Here is a 21,741-nt window from a genome sequence, read left to right on the forward strand (position 1 = left end):
AGATGTGTGTGTATTTTGAGTGCAGCGGTGTGTACCGCCAATGGAATACCGCAGTTGAAAGACCGCCGCGTGGATTCGTGGGTTGTGATAGCATGGGCGTGTTTCTGTTTGCGTGACGGTGGAGGTTTTGTTTTCGCCAGTTCATCACTGACCTTTGGTGTGGCGGTCTTGTGTGGGTGTCTGAATTTCGGCGGATTCCGCGATGTGGTTCATAATAGCTGTGGCGGAATTCCGCGGCTGTGTTTTGGCGGTCTTCAGCACGGCGGTAAGCGGCTTTTACCACCAATGTTGTAATGAGGGCCATAATGTCTAATGCAGAAGAGATAGTGATGGAACTCAACCTCACCCCTTACCTGCATCTTAGGATGTCAGAGTTAAGGTCTCTCTGCAAAATCAAAAAGATTAAAACTGGTTCAAACCCTACCAAAGTACAGCTCCAGGAGCTGTTGGCAGAGTTTGCTAAAAACAACCCCTCTGATGATACCTTCCCAGAGGGGGAAGCTAGTGATGTGGAGGAATCCCCACCCCACCCCTAGTTAGGGAGAGCAGGGTTTCTCCAACCCTGTCTCACAGGAGAGTCCAGCAACTCTGGAAGCATTGAGGGCAGCCTCAATGAAGAGGACCTCCTGTTAGCCAGGATGGCCAAAAGATTGGCTTTGGAGAAGCAGCCCCTAGCCATAGAAAGGGAAAGAAAAGAGATGGGTTCAGCTCCCATCAATGGTGGCAGCAACATAAATAGGGGCAGAGAGAATACTGACATCCTAAAAATCCCCAAAGGGATTGTAACTAAATATGAAGATGGTGATGACATCACCAAATGGTTCACAGCTTTTGAGAGGGCTTGTGCTACCAGAAAAGTAAACAGATCTCACTGGGGTGCTCTCCTTTGGGAAATGTTCACTGGAAAGTGTAGGGATAGGCTCCTCACACTCTCTGGAAAAGATGCAGAATCCTATGACCTCATGAAGGCTACCCTGATTGTGGGCTTTGGATTCTCAACTGAGGAGTACAGGATTAGGTTCAGGGGGGCTCAAAAATCCTCGAGCCAGACCTGGGTTGATTTTGTAGACTACTCAGTGAAAACACTGGATGGTTGGGTAACTGGAAATGAAGTGCATGACTATGTTGGGCTTTATAATTTGTTTATGAAAGAACACATTTTAAGTAACTGCTTCAATGAAAAGTTGCATCAGTATCTGGTAGACCTAGGTCCAATTTCTCCCCAAGAATTGAGAAAGAAGGCAGACCACTGGGTCAAGAATAGGGTAACCAAAACTTCCACTGGGGGTGGCCAAAGGAAAGGGGTTACAAAGCCTCCCAAGGAGAAAGTGGGTGACACTAGAAACAAAGAGAAAGAGTCCTCTCTAGGCCCCCAAAAACCAGACCAGGTGGGTGGGCCCCAAGACACAACCCAAAACAAAGGTGGGTACCAGGGTAAGAACTGGGATGCCACTAAGGCATGGTGCCAAAACTGTAGACAGACAGGGCACCACACCAAGGACACTTCCTGTCCCAAAAACAAACCCCCTAGCAAAATCCCAGGGGTGACCAGTGTAGCCATTGGGGATGACTCCTCAGATGAGGAGGTCTTCATAGCCTTTAACTGGAAAAAGGGCCCAACAGGTGAGTTGGAGATTCCAGAGGGAAGTAGACACTTCCACCACCTACTGGTGAATGGAATCCCAGCCACTGCCCTGAGAGACACTTGTGCCAGTCACACTATTGTGCATGACAGGCTGGTGTTCTCAAACCAGTACATCCCAGGTGAGACTGCCAGAGTAAGAGTTAGCCGAGACAGGGTCACTGATAGGCCTGTGGCTTTTGTGCCCATAGAAGTGGGTGGGACTTTTAGCTGGAGAAGGGTGGTAGTCAGTACAGACCTCCCCCCTGATTGTCTCCTTGGAAATGACTACCCAGAGGTTAGTCAGAGCCCAAGAGAGGAACTGGTCCAGTGCCAGTTCTCTCCCAAGGATTCTGGAGGTGCTACCCCTGCACTAACTGCAAGTAGGCCCCAAAAGAAAAAGACAAGAAAACAGAGTAGGAAAGGTGGACAACCTTTAGCCAAGGTTCCAGTGAGCCAAGGAGATTCTGCTCCAGTAGGGGAAAACTCCAAAAATGGCACTGGTAAAGTCCAACCTGACCCACAAGAAGTCCTGGCTAGTCAGGCAACTGTTAAACCTGAGTGGGTGGCTCCTCAGTTAACAGAAGAAAGAGTGGAAGAAGGGTGTTTACTACAAGATGTAGTAACCCCCCACTCTTACACAGCAGACAGGCACCCTGAACCCAAAGAAGCCTGTAACTTAGCTCCTTCCCTTGCAGGTAAAGAGCTAAAGGTGTGGTTCTGGGCACTGACAGCTGTCAGTGGCCTCTGCTTGGTGTTAGCCTTTATGGCTCCACTATCCTTGGCTTGGTAGTCTGACCCCATGCCAAATAGCAAGTTAGGCCCCCTGACCCTGTTGGTCATGGTGGGGTTAATCCAGCTCTGGGTAACCTCTTTGGGTAAGCTAGGGGTGACCCTGGCTAAGATAAGATTAGAAGAGGTGTATACCTCTAACCCCAAACTAGAGAGAATGGGTGAATACATTAAAAGCACAGACAAGAGGCAATTCAGACTAGGTCCTATCACTGTGGAAGTGGGTCAGTTCCCCAGAGGGAATGACCTGAACAGGAGGATGTAAGGCAGATAACAAACCAGCCTATTTCCTCTACTCTTCCTCGTCTGACAGACTAGGAAGACTCTCCCATCTTTGGCTGAGTCTCCTGGCCTGTGGGGGCTTGTGTAAGGAAATGGCTCCCTGTTGCAATTACCCCCCACTTTTTGCCTGATACTGATGCTGACTTGACTTAGAAGTGTGCTGGGACCCTGCTAACCAGGCCCCAGCACCAGTGTTCTTTCACCTAAAATGTTCCATTGTCTCCACAATTGGCACAACCCTGGCACCCAGGTAAGTCCCTTGTAACTGGTACCCCTGGTACCAAGGGCCCTGAAGCCAGGGAAGGTCTCTAAGGGCTGCAGCATGTCTTATGCCACCCTAGGGACCCCTCACTCAGCACTGACACACTACTTGCCAGCTTGTGTGTGCTGGTGGGGAAAAAATCACTAAGTCGACATGGCACTCCCCTCAGGGTGCCATGCCATCCTCACACTGCCTGTGGCATAGGTAAGTCACCCCTCTAGCAGGCCTTACAGCCCTAAGGCAGGGTGCACTATACCACAGGTGAGGGCATAGGTGCATGTGCACTATGCCCCTACAGTGTCTAGGCAAAACCTTAGACACTGCAAGTGCAGGGTAGCCATAAGAGTATATGGTCTGGGAGTCTGTCAAAAACGAACTTCACAGCTCCATAATGGCTACACTGAATACTGGGAATTTTGGTATCAAACTTCTCAGAATAATAAACCCACACTGATGCCAGTGTTGGATTTTTTAAAATATGCACACAGAGGGCATCTTAGAGATGCCCCCTGTATTTTACCCAATTGTTCAGTGCAGGACTGACTGGTCTGTGCCAGCCTGCTGCTGAGAGACGAGTTTCTGACCCTTTGTGCTCTCTGAGGACAGAAACAAAAGCCTGCTCTGGGTGGAGGTGCTTAACACCTCCCCCCTGCAGGAACTGTAACATCTAGCAGTGAGCCTCAAAGGCTCAGGCTTCGTGTTACTATGCCCCAGGGCACTCCAGCTAGTGGAGATGCCTGCCCCCTTGACACAGCCCCCACTTTTGTCGGCAAGTCCAGGGGAGATAATGGGGAAAACAAGGAGGAGTCACTGGCCAGTCAGGACAACCCCTAAGGTGTCCTGAGCTGAGGTGACTCTGACTTTTAGAAATCCTCCATCTTGCAGATGGAGGATTCCCCCAATAGGATTAGGGATGTGCCCCCCTCCCCTCAGGGAGGAGGCACAAAGAGGGTGTAGCCACCCTCAGGGCTAGTAGCCATTGGCTACTAACCCCCCAGACCTAAACACACCCCTAAATTGAGTATTTAGGGGCCCCCAGAACCTAGGAAACTAGATTCCTGCAACCTGAAGACAAAGGAGGACTGCTGACCTGAAAGCCCTGAAGAGAAGACAGAGACACCAACTGCTTTGGCCCTGGCTCTACCGGCCTGTCTACCCACTTCAAGAAAAACTGCAACAGCGACGCGTTCCCCAGGGTCCAGCGACCTCTGAAGCCTCAGAGGACTACCCTGCATCTAAAAGGACCAAGAACTCCCGAGGACAGCGGCTCTGCTCCAAAGAAGAAGCAACTTTGCAACAAAGAAACAAACTTTAAAGGACTGCACGTTTCCCGCCGGAAGCGTGAGACTTTCCACTCTGCACCTGACGCCCCCGGCTTGACCTGCGGAGAAACAATACTACAGGGAGGACTCCCCGGTGACTCCGACCCTGTGAGTAGCCAGAGTTGACCACCCTGAGCCCCCCCAGCGACGCCTGCAGAGGGAATCCAGAGGCTCCCCCTGACCGCACGGCCTGCTTCTAAGATCCCGACACCTGGTAAAGACACTGCACCCGCAGCCCCCAGGACCTGAAGGATCCGACCTCCAGTGCAGGAGCGACCCCCAGGTGGCCCTCTCCCTTGCCCAGGTGGTGGCTACCCCGAGGAGCCTCCCCCCTTGCCTGCCTGCATCGCTGAAGAGACCCCTGGGTCTCCCATTGAACTCCATTGCAAACTCGATGCCCCCGTGCCGCTGAGGGTGTACTTTTTGTGCTGACTTGTGTCCCCCCCGGTGCCCTACAAAATCCCCTGGTCTGCATTCCGAAGACGCGGGTACTTACCCGCTGGCAGACTGGAACCAGGGCACCCCCTTCTCCATTGAAGCCTATGTGTTTTGGGCACCACTTTGACCTCTGCACCTGACCGGCCCTGAGCTGCTGGTGTGGTAACTTTGAGGTTACCCTGAACCCCCAACGGTGAGCTACCTTGGACCCAACTTTGAACTCTGTAGGTGGTTTACTTACCTGCAAAACTAACAAACACTTACCTCCCCCAGGAACTGTTGAAAATTGCAGTGTCCAGTTTAAAAATAGCTTATTGCCATTTGTGTGAAAACTGCATATGCTATTTTGCTAATTCAAAGTTCCTAAGTAAAATACCTTTCATTTAAAGTATTGTTTGTAAATCTTGAACCTGTGGTCCTTAAAATAAACTAAGAAAAAATATTTTTCTATATAAAAACCTATTGGCCTGGAATTGTCCTTGAGTGTGTGTTTCCCATTTATTGCCTGTGTGTGTACAACAAATGCTTAACACTACCCTCTGATAAGCCTACTGCTCGACCACACTACCACACAATAGAGCATTAGAATTATCTCTTTTTGCTACTATCTTACCTCTAAGGGGAACCCTTGGACTCTGTGCATGCTATTTATTACGTTGAAATAGTACATACAGACCCAACTTCCTACAGGAACTTAGCGCCGTCAAGATTACTCCGTGCCTGGAGACATTTTTGTTTTTAAACCAATGCCTCGAATCGCTGACAGGCACAGCTGATCTTAGCTGCCTGTCAGGAAACTCCGAACGCGTCACTCCCGCTCAGATCCTAAATTGAATCTTGACATGCATTTCGGAACTAGCTTCATTGCCTTGATCTCGCTGACAGGCACAGCTGACTCTTGCCGCCTGTCTTATACTTCGGCTGGTTGGGCGTCCTTGTGCAGTTACCACAACGAACCACATGAAATATTTTTTCAGTGACGCGGACACCATTTCAGGATTTCTTTACTTCAGCGAATCCAAATTGAAGTAATTTATCGGTGACGCGCACACCATTTGAAACTTTCGATAGCTCAGTGCGTCAAGGGAATAGTCGGTGACGCGCACACCGTTATTTTTTGAAGACACAAGTTGTTCTTTAAAGACTTTCACGTTGAATGTCCATATACAGTTGCCGCAGCAAACCATATTGAAATATTTTTTCGGTGACGCGCACACCGTTTGAAACTCTCTTTACTTCAGCGCTTCCCAATTAGAATTAATCTATCGGTGCCCACACACCATTTGAAGCTTTTTGTGCTCCGTGCGTCAGGAATGGTCGGTGACGTGCACACCTTTATAACTAGAGGCGCAAGTTATTCTTTAAAGACTCTCACGGTCACAATTGATTATTAAGAGTGTGTGGGGAATAAAAGCCATATCTTTGACGTATCTGTACTACAACACTTTGGTGTGTTGGCAAGTGATCTAATAATCATCTTAACTTTGTATTATAATAATTGTCAAAATGTGCTTATTGAGCTAAATGTAAGAACTTTGTTACTGTCAACCAAGAGAACTACGAACATATCAAACTTTATTCAAAGTAATTTCCTATTTCTATTTACTACTGTGACTCTTGTTTAAGACCAATTTGCAGAAGTGTTATACTCTCTTACTTGTTTCATGGCAGCAGCTAGCATGTCTCAACCCATCCCATTTCTCAATGAAATGGGAGAACCTAACATTCCCTGGAAGGACTGGATCAACATTTTTGAATCCTATTTAATAGCAATTGGGGGGGGCAAGTTTAGTGCGGTCGGGAAACAACACATATTACTACATAACTTAGGTACTCATGGCAGGAAAATGTATGAATCTTTACCTGAACCTGATGATGAACGTGATGAGTATGTCATCACATATATTAAGTTGGAGAAACAATTTGGCGATAGAATAAATGTTGTGTTAGAACGCCACAAGTTCTTCTGTCGCACCCAAGGGAAGAACGAAAGAATAACCAATTACGTAGCAGCTCTGAGAGGCCTTAGCATCTTATGCAACTTTGGAGACCTAAATGATTCCCTCATTCGTGATCAATTAGTACGTTGTACTAACAATTTAAAAATACAAGAAAAACTGCTACAAAAACAACCCAACTTAAAAGAAGCAATCGAAATCGCCAAGTCCATTGAACACACTGCTATGTGTTTACTGGAAATCAAAGGCCAAACTCCTCTTGAGCAAATTTCAGAAATAAATGAAATCAAGTCCGATGATAGTGTACTCAAAATCAGAAATGGCGAGAAATTGCGCCCCAATGTAAATCTATACCTTAAATGTTTTTGCTGTGGGAGTAACAATCATCTGGCCAATTCTAGTAATTGCCAAGCCAAAACAGCCACTTGCAGGAGATGTGGCAGAAAGGGCCACTTTGCAAGGGTCTGTAGATAATCATCAAAAACTAATAAACCTAATGACAGTAAAAGGGGGAAGAAAACCATCATGAAGTGAAGAAGATAAATTTTTCAAGTTCAAGATGAGAATGCTGTGCCCACCCGGTATCCAGATTGCACCATTTTTATTGACAATAACCCAATCCAAGCTTTTGCAGACTCATGCTCTCCCTTCACTCTTTTAAATATTGCTGACTTTGAGAAAATTAATGATGCTCAAACTTTAAAGTTAGTCACACCTGATGTTAGCCCTAAAGGATACAACAAAGATCCCATTCCCATCAGAGGAATATTCAAGGCCCTTATATCTTTCAAAGGTCGTTCCACAGTAGGGAAAATATATGTGGTACAAGAGGGTTCCAATTTGTTGGGCTGGCAACACCAAAAAGAACTGGGAGTCAGGTTAGATCCTAACAAACCAGAACGAGTCCTGATTGTCAATGAACATACCTCTGCTGAACGAATTTTCAATGATTTCCCAGAATTGTTTTCCGATAAATTGGGTGTGCTCAAAGATTTTCAGCACAAAATAAAATTAAAACATGGCTCTAAACCTGTGGTACACAAAACCCAGCCAGTTCTGTTCAACTCAAAGACGCTCTTGCTAGAGAATTACACAAGCTTGAATCGCTGGGCATAATACAATCCATTGACAGTTCAGAATGGCTAGCCCGAATTGTTATTGCAAAGAAAAATCACGGTAACTACATCAGAGTCTGCATTGATCTGAGGGATTTGAACAAGCATATCTGGGTTGATAGACCCCCCCTTCCCAGGATCCCGGAGATGTTAAGCACAATGGGGAAGGCTGTATGCTTTTCGGTCCTGGACTTATCCAATGCGTACCACCAAGTGGAATTGCATCCTGACTCCAAATGGTTAACTGCTTTCACCACCCCACTAGGTTCCTATGTGTTTAACAGGATGCCGTATGGAATAGCGTCAGCCGCTGCGGTTTTTTAGAAAGTCATGCAACATATTCTCCGTGGTGCACAGAAAACCCTTTGTTTCCAGGATGATATTCGCATTTACGGGGCATCTATCAAGGAGCATGGCTCAAACTTGAGAGCCGTACTCAACAGACTAAGGATAGCTGGCCTCACATTAAAGAAAGAGAAATGCCAAATTGGAATGAGTACGGTGGAATATTTAGGACACACAATTTCTAAAGATGGCTTCTAGCCTAAATTGTGTCTGGTTGAGGCCGTCAAGAAGGCTAAGGCTCCTGGAAACAAGGAAGAACTCAGGTCGTTTTTAGGCCTGACTGAATTTATGGCAAAGTACATCAAGAATTTCTCTGAACTTACGTATCAATTAAGGAAATTATTTAAAAATCACACCTCCTCCTGTCCGATATTCATGACAAAGCATTCTCAAGGGTTAAACAAGCCATTTTGACAGTACCTTATCTATGTACTTTTGATCCCATGAGAAAAACAGTCCTTACAAGGGATGCTAGTAAGAAGGGATTGGGGGCAACATTATCCAAATTTATTGAAGGGAAGGAGAGAATTGTAGCCTTCGCTTCCGGGGCCCTTAGCCAAGCAGAAGCCAACTACTCGGTGATCGAGAGAGAGGCCCTAGCATGCTTCTGGCCAGTTAAACATTTCAAGTTCTTCCTTTGGGGCATCCATTTCAGTATTTGCACTGATCATAAACCATTGGTATACGTTTTCTCCACTAAAGGGTCTGCTAACATTACCGCTAGGATCGCAAAATGGATCCTGGGCCTGGAGAGCTTCTGTTTCAAGGTAGACTTCCTTCCTGGTAACAAGAATTCTGCGGCTGATTTCTTTTGCAGCGTTCCTCTAGATGTAAATGATGATTTTGAAACACCAGAGTATCCTGTTTTGTTAGTCAATACGCCCTCGATTTCCAGAGAGGAATGGATGTCGGCATATCCAAAAGATAATTCCTTGTCGATGCTGAAATCCTTTACAATGATGACATTAAGGACTACTGGGAGATAAGATACAAGATTAACGAGAACAATAACTTCCTTTTTAGGAATGACAAAATCATACCTCCTGAGAAGTTAAGGCATAAAATTGTCACGCTTGCACATGAGGGTCACCTAGGCAGAAGTCTAACCAAGGCCCGCATCAGGGAAGAGTATTGGTTCCCTGGAATGGATTCCATGGTAGAAACTGAGGTGAAGGATTGCAGTTTGTGCCAGCAGCAACAAATCCAAGATGATCCGTAAGACCCCCATATCTCCTGTCTCCATTCCAAGCAAACCATGGGAAAAGTTAGCTCTGGATATTATAGGTCCCATCAACCTATTTGGGGTATCTAAACCATATGCTTTTGTGCTTATCGATTACCATTTACATTGGATCCACACGAAGATGGTCAATCAGACCACCACGGATTCTCGGATAAATTTCTTGAAAGACATATTTTCGATGGAAGGGATACCTGCTACCCTCATCACAGATAATGGGGTTCAACTAACCTCATCAGTGATGAAGGAGTTCCTTAATAACCTCAACATTAACCATCTCACCACTGCTTTATACTGCCCACGTGCTAATGGCCTTGTGGAAAGAGCCAATCGTGTGATTAAGGAATGCATTCAACTTGCGAGCACTAATCACCTTAATGTGGAAAATGCAATTAGGAATATGCTGTGGGTGTATCACACCACTCCTAATTCCATTACTAAAGTTTTCCCGTTTTCGGCATTAAAGGGTAGGAAACCTAGCACTAAGTTATATCCGGCATGGTTAGGTGGAGGTGACAAAATGGTGCGTACCATCCCTGATGCCAAAACCCAGATATCCACACATCAAAACAAGTACAAAAGGTTCTATGACCTCAAGCATGGTGTGAAAGAACGGGTGTGGAGAGTGGGTGAGTGGGTGTTGGTCAAAAGACCAAAATTGGGTACAATGAAGGGTACGAAGTTTATGGGACCTGTACGTATCAGAGAAGTCAAACACAATGTGGTTGTATTAGATAATGGTCAATGTTGGAGAATGGACAGAATCGTCACAAGCGATGCTCCTCCCAGCCTGGATAATGAGGAGGAGACATCATGTCATGATATGAAGATGGACCTCACTAAATCGTCACTCAAAAGACAAGTTCGAACCCCGGCGTGGCATAAAGACTACATTGTTAACGCGTAATGCTTGCATTGCATCCCTTTTGCAGTACACCATCTAAGGGATGAATAATTCTGTGTCTAACTCATAAACTCTTAGGTAAACTTAACCATGTAACCCTTCTTCTCTCGTAGGGGATTTCCATGTATAGTCATAAGCACTGAATAGTTCTGCGCGCCTGCGGGGACCCCGGAGCACTGTTCTGTAATGTATTCTTAAGTGTAGATGCCAGCCTTTCTTGAAAAAGGCCTGTTAAAACCACTTAAGAATGTCACTGTGCAGCCTATGTGAACAGCTACACAGGCCAAATTGTTTATTCTTGAGGTTGGAAAGAAAGACAGCTGTCGTATAAATACACCTTTAAACACATATTTATTCTAGAAATGTAATACAAATATATTCTCACACTTTATTTACACCTCCAAATGAGAATAAAACAATGCAGGGCAGTGTAGCCCATAGGCTGCCATTATACAGCATATAAATAGAGCTGTGTCTTTAAGAAAGTAACGTCTTCCTGTATCCCATCATGCACAGCAAAAGGCAGTTGCCTCAGTTCTTTTTTCCGGCTCCTTCTGACAGGACCCTGAAGCATTGAGCTCTACTTACAAAGCCTTTTTTGACAGAAAATTCAATTAAAATCCTTTGGATTTCAATTTCATTCGACGTTTTTCATCTAGAGTGAACATTTTCTAGCTTTTCCTGTCAAATTCTGACAGAAATTTAAAGTTTTTCTGTCTTTAGAATGCCTTCTCTTTTTGACAAGTGCCCTAGCTGTGGCAGGAAAAAGGCCAAAACAGACCCACACCAGGTCTGCATTATTTGCCTACCATCAAGTCACAAACCTGATGCCTGTGACATTTGTAAAACTTTCTCCAGAAGAACTCTTCGCGACAGGGAGAAAATTCGGCTTCAGGCAAGAGAGTACAGGAGAAGAAGAGGGCAATCTGCCACAGAGCGAGGAGAAGGTCAGTCTTCTACCAGGGCTCTCACTGTGTCCTCTGGAGCAGCTGCCAGACCTGCTCACAAACGCCATAGGTCTCCGACGACGTTGAGAGCATCGACGTCGAGACCGGGAACGGCACCAACATGCTCGCCGTCGAGGACTGGCTCACCGTCGAGGAAGAGACATCGCTCGACGTCGACAGCCGTATCGCCGTCGAGGCGGCGTAGACACTCGCCGTCAAGGACGTCTTGGTCCAGGTCGCCGTCGACGGGACGAGGACGATCGATGTCGGTGGACAGTACTCGTCGTCGAAGACGTTCGCCGTCATCCCATCGACGTCGAGGGAGATCACCGTCGAGAGGCTCTCAGCGACGAGAGGAGTCAACGCCGAGAGGTACTCGCCGTCATCGTACTTCGACGTTGAGAAGTGATTTGACGTCGAGGAGGCAATCAAAGAGGCCTAGGAGGGTTTATACCACCTCAGAATCCTCGGCTTCTCTCATTCTTCTACCAACTTCACCTCAGCCGTCTCCTCAGCCGTCACCCCTACCACAGACACCTCTGGCACCTACAGCTCCTCCGCCGGCTCCTCCTTCAGAGTCCGCCCCAGTGACTCCAGCGGAATCCACAAGATATTCCCGACACTCTTCGAGACGTTCTTCTTCTTCTCGACACCATCGTCGACGTGAATCGGTTCAAAGATCTCCTCGTTTCCACCATAGACTTTCCTCCTCATCCACAAGGGATTACTCCCCGACCCTATCTGACTCACCGTCTCCGAGAGTTTCTCCCATAGACGACATGAATACCTTCCAAGAGGTCCTAGTTCGCGGTGCTACCAAATTAAACATCCCGCTGGCAGTACCCGCTCCAACAACCTCTGTTATTTTCGAGACATTACACCATCCTGCATCTTCAAGACAATTACTACCGCTGGTCCCAGGGCTTCTTGAACCGGCAATGGACATATTTTTAACACCGTCCACAGCTGAAACTGCTTCTTCCAGGCTTATAAAGAAATATCGTCCTCCGGAGCAGGACCCTCTATTCCTAAGGTCGGATCCGGTGCCTGACTCAGTGGTCATAGTGGCTGCAAAAAAGTTGCATTCTACATCTCCGTCTTCCTCCTCACCACCGGACAAGGAGAGTAGAAAGATTGATGCCTCAGGCTGCAAAGTATGCTCTACCTCAGCCATCACGATGAAAGCAGCCAGTGCTACTGCACTGTTAGGCAGGTATGATCGCGCCCTTTGGGACTTTGTGCTGCAATTTGCAGAACATCTCCCTAAAGAGAAAAGAGAAGATTTTTTGGAGATCGTGAGTGAGGGTGCCATGGTCTCCAATCAGGTGATCAGCGCCGCGGCCGACTCTTCGGTGCTATCCGCCCATAATTATGCTCATGGAGTGTCCTTGAGAAGACACGCTTGGCTACGCCTGACATCACTTAAACCAGAGGTGCAACAGAGAATTCAAAATTTGCCCTTTTCAGGTTCCACTTTGTTTGGCTCTCATGCTGACGACGAGATGTCGAGAATGAAAACTGAACTAGACACTCTGAAAGCGGTGGGCATCGAGAGACCGAGAGAGCAACGGAAAACATTCCGTCCCTCACATCGAAGGCTCTTTACTCAGAGATATCAAACGCCACAGTGGATGTCTTCAAGACCCCAGCAACAGCATCAGCATCAAAGAACCTTCTCGACCCAACTAAAGCCGACAAGGGGTCGCTCTACACCGCAAACCCAGACAGCTCGTCAGGCACCAGCGTCTAAGCCCTGAATCCTCGCTTCCCCCTCCTCCGTTACCCACTCCGGTAGGGGGAAGTATCTCTCATCATCTGGACGAGTGGCAACGCATCACAACAGACACCTGGGTGTTGAATATTGTGCAGAATGGCTACTCTCTCATGTTCATCAGCCCTCCGCCGTCTATTCCACCCAAACCAGTGAGTCACCACCTCAACGCTCTTCAATTAGAAGTAACAACCTTATTACAAAAGAGAGCAATAGAACCTGTCCAGATCAATCAGCACGGAAAGGGAATCTACTCAAGGTATTTTTTGGTACCAAAGAAAGACAAACAAGAGTTTTGTCCCATTCTAGACCTAAGGATAGCAAACAAGTGGATTCGCAGAGAAAAATTCAGGATGCTATCCTTTGACCAAATTTACCAACTTCGTCAGGGCGACTGGCTCTGCGCAATAGATCTCCGCGACGCTTACTTTCACATTCCGGTGATCGAGAAGCATCGAAAGTTTCTAAGGTTCATCTTCGGAAAAAGTCATTAGCAATTTACGGTACTGCCTTTCGGCCTCAAATCAGCACAGAGAACATTTTTCCAAATGCATGGCGGTGGTGGCAGCCCATTTGAGAAAACATCGAATATTCGTCTACCCCTATCTAGACGATTGGCTCATAAAAGCTTCCATGTATCTAGAAGCTCAACAGCATTTGAACTGGACTCACCAGCTTCTCCAGAGTCTGGGCCTTCAAGTTAATCTCCCCAAATCCACAGCAACACCTGTTCAGAGGCTGCATTACTTAGGTGCCATCATAGATACCAAGCAAGGAAAGGTGTTTCCTTCGGAGGAACGACGATTATCAATCCTCCAAAAGTGCCAGCAGCTCAAGAAAACACCTCAGACCACTGCAAGAGCGATATCCTCTCTCCTGGGCTCGATGGCGTCTTGCATCCACCTCATTCCCAATGCTCGCCTCCATATGAGACCCTTACAGGAATGTCTGGAGGATCAATGGTGTCAACTAGTGGACGATTGGGAGAACAGCGTCCTTCTTTCTCCCCAAGCCATACAATCCCTCAAGTGGTGGTGTTCCCCCAACAATCTTCTGGAGGGGATTCCATTCCAACAACAGCCGCCAACTCAAACCATTGTCACAGACGCATCGCTGCTCGGATGGGGAGCGCATATGGATCACCTTCGAGTCCAAGGCAAGTGGTCACAGAGAGAGCGACTGTACCACATCAACCTCAAACAATCTGGCACTGGCTCCTAGCCAGGAACCTCTCGCTAGTGGCAACTCACCTTCCGGGCATACAGAATGTTCAAGCGGATGCCCTCAGCCGCGCAATGCCCGAAAACCAAAAATGGGTTTTGCACGACGACGACGTCCGTTCCATTTTTGCCATGTGGGGTACCCCCTCTATAGACCTATTCGCAACCCCAGAAAACAAAAAATGCCAAAACTTTGCCTCCAGATACTACCATCCAGAAACGCTGGGGAATGCCCTGTGGATAAACTGGTCAGGAGCATTTCTTTATGCCTTTCCACCGCTTTCCCTGATACCGGCAGTCCTCCTGAAACTGTCCGAGGCTCACTCCAAGATGATTCTCATTGCCCCAGAATGGCCTCGCCAGTGGTGGTTTCCAGACCTCCTTCACCGGTCACTCAAACCACACATCAGGCTGCCTTGTCGCCCAGACCTTCTCACGAAGTTCCGAGGACAGATAACTCATCCCAACCTCTCATCGTTGAATTTGGCAGCATGGCTCCTGAGTTAGTACAATATGGTCACCTGAACCTACCTCAGGACTGCATGGAGATTCTAAGGGAGGCAAAGCGCCCCTCCACAAGAACAGCTTATGCCTGCAAATGGAAAAGGTTCTGCGTGTGGTGCTTGGACAATAATGTCGACCCAATATCCTGCGGAGAGGAGACTATTCTGCCATACTTATTAGGTTTGGGGAAGTCTGGATTGCAATTGTCATCAATAAAAGTACACCTGGCGGCTCTAACAGCATATAAAAAGAGCCCTTCCAAACCTCTTTCTTTAGGATTCCAATCATAAAAGACTTCCTGGAGGGTTTAAAAAAGGTCTTTCCTCCCTTTAGAAGACCATCTCCTCCATGGGAACTGAATATTGTCCTTTCGCGTCTGATGCTACATCCTTTTGAACCAATACATAAAGCATCACTCCAACATCTTACGTGGAAAACTGCTTTTCTGGTCGCAATAACATCAGCTCGTAGGGTCAGTGAGATCCAGGCCCTTTGCGCTCCAGAACCTTATACGGTTTTCCATTCTTCGAAAGTAGTTATGAGGACACATCCAAAGTTTTTACCTAAAGTCGTTTCAGACTTCCATGTAAACCAAACCATTTCATTGCCAACTTTCTTCAAAAATCCATCTACCCCTGACGAGAGAACCCTACATTCTCTCGACGTAAAGAGGGTTTTAAAATTTCACTTGGACAGGACAAAATGCTTGCGCAAATCCCAACAGCTGTTTATTAACTATGGCCCAGTTAGAACAGGTTTAGCCACTTCCAAACAATCCTTATCCAGGTGGATTGTCTCATGTATCGTTTTTTGTTATCAGTTAGCAAATAAATCTCTTGATGGCAGGCCAAAATCCCATTCCACTAGAGGGAAGGCAGCGACTGCTGCCTTGATGAGAAATATTCCTTTGACAGAAATATGCAAAGCAGCCACCTGGAAATCTGTCCATACCTTTACTAAGCATTACTGCCTTGATTCAGATGCTAGGGCAGATGCGCAGGTCGGACAGGCCTCTCTCAAGAATTTATTTGCATAATTTATGGTTTCAGTATTACTCTGTCTACTTCACCGCGGTTATGGGGATGGGCTTGCTAATCTATTCAGTGCTTATGACTATACATGGGAATCCCCTACGAGAGAAGGAATGGTTTCTTACCTGTAACTCCAGTTCTCTCGTAGGGGTATTTCCATGATAGTCATAAGCAACCCTCCCTCCTCCCCGGTGGAGTTGACATAGGAAAAGTTGCAATAATGATAACAATGTTGTTAATACAATGTTCATGTTTCTTCATGTCATGTTACAAGCCTACAAAAAAGAACTGAGGCAACTGCCTTTTGCTGTGCATGATGGGATACAGGAAGACTTTTCTTTCTTAAAGGCACAGCTCTATTTACATTCTGTATAATGGCAGCCTATGGGCTACACTGCCCTGCATTGTTTTATTCTCATTTGGAGGTGTAAATAAAGTGTGAGAATATATTTTTATTACATTTCTAGAATAAATATGTGTTTAGAGGTGTATTTATACGACAGCTGTCTTTCTTTCCAACCTCAAGAATAAACAATTTGGCCTGTGTAGCTGTTCACATAGGCTGCACAGTGACATTCTTAAGTGGTTTTTAACGGGCCTTTTTCAAGAAAGGCTGGCATCTACACTTAAGAATACATTACAGAACAGTGCTCTGGGGTCCCCGCAGGTGCGCAGAACTATTCAGTGCTTATGACTATCATGGAAATACCCCTACGAGAGAACTGGAGTTACAGGTAAGAAACCATTCCTTCTTGACCTCTTTCACCCATAGTTTTCCTCCTTCTTGACTCTTCCCTCTCCACCTCCCTTTTTTCTTTCCCTGTGCTGTTTTATTTGTTTTCTGGGATGGGAGATGTGTTATAATCTCATATAGTTCAGTTCCAGTCCAACAAACAATATGTTAAATCTAGTATTTATGATGTGTATAGCATTTAAACCTTACATGTTTTCCTGTTCATTATATTGTTATCATAATAGACTGCTCCATTCCCCCTTTCCAGCTGTGAATATTATGATCCACTTGTTTAGAATGTTGGTGGGAGATCACGACAGAATGTTGTGTGAGAGAGGAAGCTGATGTGAGGATAGAGCAGTAGAGAAGATTAATAAAGGCTTTACTTTCTGAAGAACTTCAATTGTGAACGCTTCGCTGATTATAACATCTACTTACCTGGGGTGGGGGGGCGGAACATTTGTCAAGTGTCTGTAGTACAGGGACTGACATGATTACAACTTCCAGCAGGCACTGTTACTGTCACTGAAATCACCAGCCCAGTTTCTCCCTTCTCCAGAAATCCTTGTTTATTAAGTCAAAAATGAAGTATACTTATCTGGTGGGAGAACATCTGTATGGGGTACGTAGTACAGGGACTGACATGACTAAAACCCCCAGGTACTGTTTGATAACTCTAATCACGTGCAGTGTCCACTTCTCCAAATACCCGTGTTTGTAAACTCCTAATTGAAGTATTCTCACCTTGGAGGACATCATGGGCTAACCTTTGGGCAGTAGAGGGAGTGACATGACAGTAAAGTCAAATAGCCCCTTTGTTCTCTGTAGGAAGTTGGCTCTGTATATACTATTTCAAAGTAAGAAATAGTGTGCACAGAGTCCAAGGGTTCCCCTTAGAGGTAAGATAGTGGCAAAAGTAGATAATTCTAATGCTCTATTTTGTGGTAGTGTGGTTGAGCAGTAGGCTTATCAGAGGGTAGTGTTAAGCATTTGTTGTACACACGCAGGCAATAAATGAGGAACACACACTCAAAGACTTACTCCAGGCCAATAGGTTTTATATTGAAAAATATATTTTCTTAGTTTATTTTAAGAACCACAGGTTCAAGATTTACAGTTAATACTTTAAATGTAAGGTACTTCACTTAGATACTTTAGGAACTTTGAATGAAAACAATATCATGTACAGTCTTTGTAAAAATGGCAATAAGCTATTTTCAAAGAGGACAGTGCAAAAATCAACGGTTCCTGGGGGAGGTAAGTAAAGGTTAGTTTTGGAGGTAAGTAAAACACTTACAAGTCTCAGTTCTGGGGGCATAGGCAGCCCACTGTTGGGGATTCAAGGCAACCCCAAAGTTACCACACCAGCAGCTCAGGGCCGGTCAAGTGCAGAGGTCAAAGAGGTGCCCAAAACACATAGGCGCCTATGGAGAACAGGGGTGATCCGGTTCCAGTCTGCCAGCAGGTAAGTACCTGCGTCCTCGGGGGGGCAGACCAGGGGGGTTTTGTAGAGCACTGGGGGAAGACACAAGTAGGCACACAAAACACACCCTCAGTGGCACAGGGGTGGCCGGGTGCAGTGTGCAAAGCAAGCGTCGGGTTACAGGTAGGACTCAATGAAGGGACCCGGGGTCACTCTAGCGGTGCAGGCAGGCACGGGGGGGGGTTCTTGGGACAGCCACCACCTGGGCTAGGCAGAGGGTCACTCCTGCATTGAAGTTCGGTTCCTTCAGGTACTGGGGGCTGCGGGTGCAGTGTTGGTTCCAGGCGTCGGGTCCCTTGTTACGGGCAGTCACGGTCAGGGGAGCCTCTGGATTCTCTCTGCAGGCGTTGTTGTGGGGGGTCAAGGGGGTCGTCTCTGGTTACTCACGGGCTCGCAGTTGCCTGGGAGTCCTTCCTGAGGTGTTGGTTTTCTGCAGGTCGAGCCGGGGGCATCAGGTGCAGAGTGTAGAGTCTCACGCTTCTGGCGGGAACCTTGAAGTCTTTGGAAGTTCTTTCTGTGTTGCAAAGAAGTTGCAGGTTTTGAACAGGGCCGCTGTTCACTGGAGGTTCTTGGTCTTGTAGTCCAGGGCAATCCTCTGAGGCTTCAGAGGTCTCTGGTCCCTGTCGGATGCATGGCTGGAGCAGGTTTTCGAAGGTGGAGACAGGCCAGTAGAGCTGGGGCCAAAGCAGTTGTCGTCTTCCTCCTTCTCTGCAGGCTTGTAGGTCAGCAGTCCTTCTTCTTTCTTCAGGTTGCAGGAATCTGATTTCCTGGGATCTGGGGAGCCCCTAAATACTGAATTTAGTGGTGTGTTTAGGTCTGGGAGGGCAGTAGCCAATGGCTACTGTCCTTGAGGGTGGCTACACCCTCTTCGTGCCTCCTCCCTTTGGGGAGGGGGGCACATCCCTAATCCTATTGGGGGGATCCTCCAAACTCAAGATGGAGAATTTCTCAAGGTAGGGGTCACCTCAGCTCAGGACACCTTAGGGGCTGTCCTGACTGGTGGGTGACTCCTCCTTGTTTTTCTCATTATCTCCTCCAGACTTGCCGCCAAAAGTGGGGGCAGTGGCCGGAGGGGCGGGCATCTCCACTAGCTGGGATGCCCTGAGGGGCTGTAACAAAAGGGTGAGCCTTTGAGGCTCACAGCCAGGTGTTACAGTTCCTGCAGGGGGAGGTGAGAAGTACCTCCACCAGTACAGGCTTTGTTCCTGGCCACAGAGTGACAAAGGCACTCTCCCCATGTGGCCAGCAACATGTCTGGTGGGTGGCAGGCTGGCAGGAACTGGTCAGCCTACACTAGAAGTCGGGTAGGTATTCAGGGGGCCTCTCTAAGATGCCCTCTGGGTGTATGTTACAATAAATTGCACACTGGCATAGGTGTGCATTTATTGCACTGAGAAGTTTGATACCAAACTTCCCAGTTTTCAGTGTAGCCATCATGGAACTGTGGAGTTTGTGTTTGACAAACTCCCAGACCATACACTCTTATGGCTACCCTGCACTTACAATGTATAAGGTTTTGGTTAGACACTGTAGGGGCATAGTGCTTATGTACATATGCCCTCACCTGTGGTATAGTGCACCCTGCCTTAGGGCTGTATGGCCTTCTAGAGGGGGGACTTACCTATGCCACAGGCAGTGTGAGGTTGGCATGGCACTCTGAGGGGAGTGCCATGTCGACTTAGTCATTTTCTCCCCACTAGCACACACAAGCTGTGAGGCAGTGTGCATGTGCTGAGTGAGGGGTCCCCAGGGTGGCATAAGACATGCTGCAGCCCATAGAGACCTTCCCTGGCATCAGGGCCCTTGGTATCAGGGGTACCAGTTACAAGGGACTTACCTGAATGCCAGGGTTGTGCCAATTGTGGAGACAAAGGTACAGCTTAGGGAAAGAACACTGGTGCTGGGGCCTGGTTATTTCTCAATGTGAAATCCCAATTGAAGTTCACTTTCCTGGGAGGATGCCATATGGAAATTAGATGGAAAATAAAGGGAGTGACTAGAATGCAAATCCCAGTTGGCCCTGGTTCCCTAACTCCAACAACAAAATCAGTTTCACTTGCCCAAATCCAAACACATCACAACACCACACCAGTGGTCACTTGATCAAATACCCTTGCCTGCTAAGTCGGATTTGAAGATTACTCATCTGGGAGTGACCAGGATACAGATCATGCCCAACTCTGTGATGTGTCTGGCTACCTAGCTCCTACTTGACCTGCTAACCCGAGATGAAAGCATTTGAGGACAGGATGGGCAGCTTAGCCAGTGTGCAAAACAATTATCACAAAGGCCTCAAGATGCATCACCAGAATGCTATTAACTTCAGACACATTAGCACTGCAGTAACCACATGACGACTCCTATCACCTATACAACATACTTCTTGGTCTGCCTGCATCACATTTGACTAGGCCTACAAATGGGCCAAAACCCTAGCTTGCCTAGCAACTGTTTAGCCTGCACTGGTGGCAAGATAACATTCTCAGGCTATCCCCACAAGGGACAACGTTTTGCACATCTCAGCAGGTGTTTCAGGCAAGATCTGGCATGCTCTGCATATGTCATGTCAATACAACTAATACCATGTGTACCTGTCACAATAGGATTACCTGCATATCAAATATATACACGGTCTTTGCTAAATGTCACTGTAAACTTTTGGAGGTAGATGTCACAATACAATCAGTAACATTGCATATTTCATATCAACAGGTCGAGCTGCCACTGGGCACACAGAGGCCACTGACGAGAATGCCACTACCCTGTGGATGAAGCCCTCAGTGATGAAAATACTTCTGGACGTGGAGGACGGTTCTGGCCCATCTGGGCAACCTGGTCAGACACCAACAATGAGTCTCACTGTGGCCATATCAACATCTCCCAGCTCGATTGATTCTACATCATGGGCAACCATGCACCCCCCAATGTGTGTCCTTAGCACAGTGTCAACTAACTTGTGCCCCCAGTAATGGATCCTGAGTCGCAGCACAATACCTCTGACAATGATGGTCCAGGGATCGACAACAACCTTCTACCCCTTCCTTTGGAGCATCTACACCAGACCCTTCATTGGTGCCAGCCACTGGAGGGGAGCCCTTGTCAGGGGAAGAACCCGCCCCAGATGCCTTTGTCACAGCAGATCACCCTGCTCTTTCCACCCCCATGCAAACGGGGACATCCAGCAAGGAATCCAGGAGATGCAGATGACAAGATACTCACCACTGCCAGCAAGTGACCTCTTCCAAAATGACCACACTAATGACCTCCTTTGTGTGCCACATACTCACTCTGTTGATTGTTCTTAAACCACCTTCTATTTCCAATGGGAGGAGTACACTGGACTACCAATGGTGTGGCATCTCCCCCAGTGATTTCATCCTCCATGACCCTTTCACGTTTCTGTTCCAACACGCCCCAATTTATCATTCTGCACACATTTTCAATAAATCCACCTATCACAAAATAATTGTCTTGCTTCTGTTCCATATTTTGCTATGTAGAGATGTAAGACCATGTGAAGCAAATGAGGAAGACATAAGATACTAATGCAAGGAGGGATATGTTACAGGTACAGTGTTCTGCAAAGGATTACTACCAAACACATTTCTACAAGTGTCTGGTCACATAAAACATTTTATTGCACTGTACAGCACATAGGCTATTGAAATGTCTGAACTGTCATATACAAAAATGGCTGACTCGTATTGAGTCAAGGTACACATACCAAGGTACAATCCTCTAGACCACGGAAGAAAGGGTCTTGTCAGACATTG

The 21,741-nt window shown here is 46.9% G+C and overlaps 1 long non-coding RNA gene across 1 annotated transcript in view; it reads left to right on the top strand.

Annotated features, from left to right (window-relative positions):
* Positions 1–21,414, top strand: part of LOC138283717 (uncharacterized) — a 383,289-nt gene extending 361,875 nt beyond the window's left edge. The window contains exon 3 of the long non-coding RNA XR_011201294.1: positions 20,681–21,414. This is a non-coding gene — a long non-coding RNA (uncharacterized lncRNA). The remainder of the gene's footprint in view (positions 1–20,680) is intronic.
* Positions 21,415–21,741: the final 327 nt, after the last annotated feature.

Source organism: Pleurodeles waltl, chromosome 3_1 (assembly GCF_031143425.1).
Source record: "Pleurodeles waltl isolate 20211129_DDA chromosome 3_1, aPleWal1.hap1.20221129, whole genome shotgun sequence".
Taxonomy (NCBI): Eukaryota; Metazoa; Chordata; class Amphibia; order Caudata; family Salamandridae; genus Pleurodeles; species Pleurodeles waltl.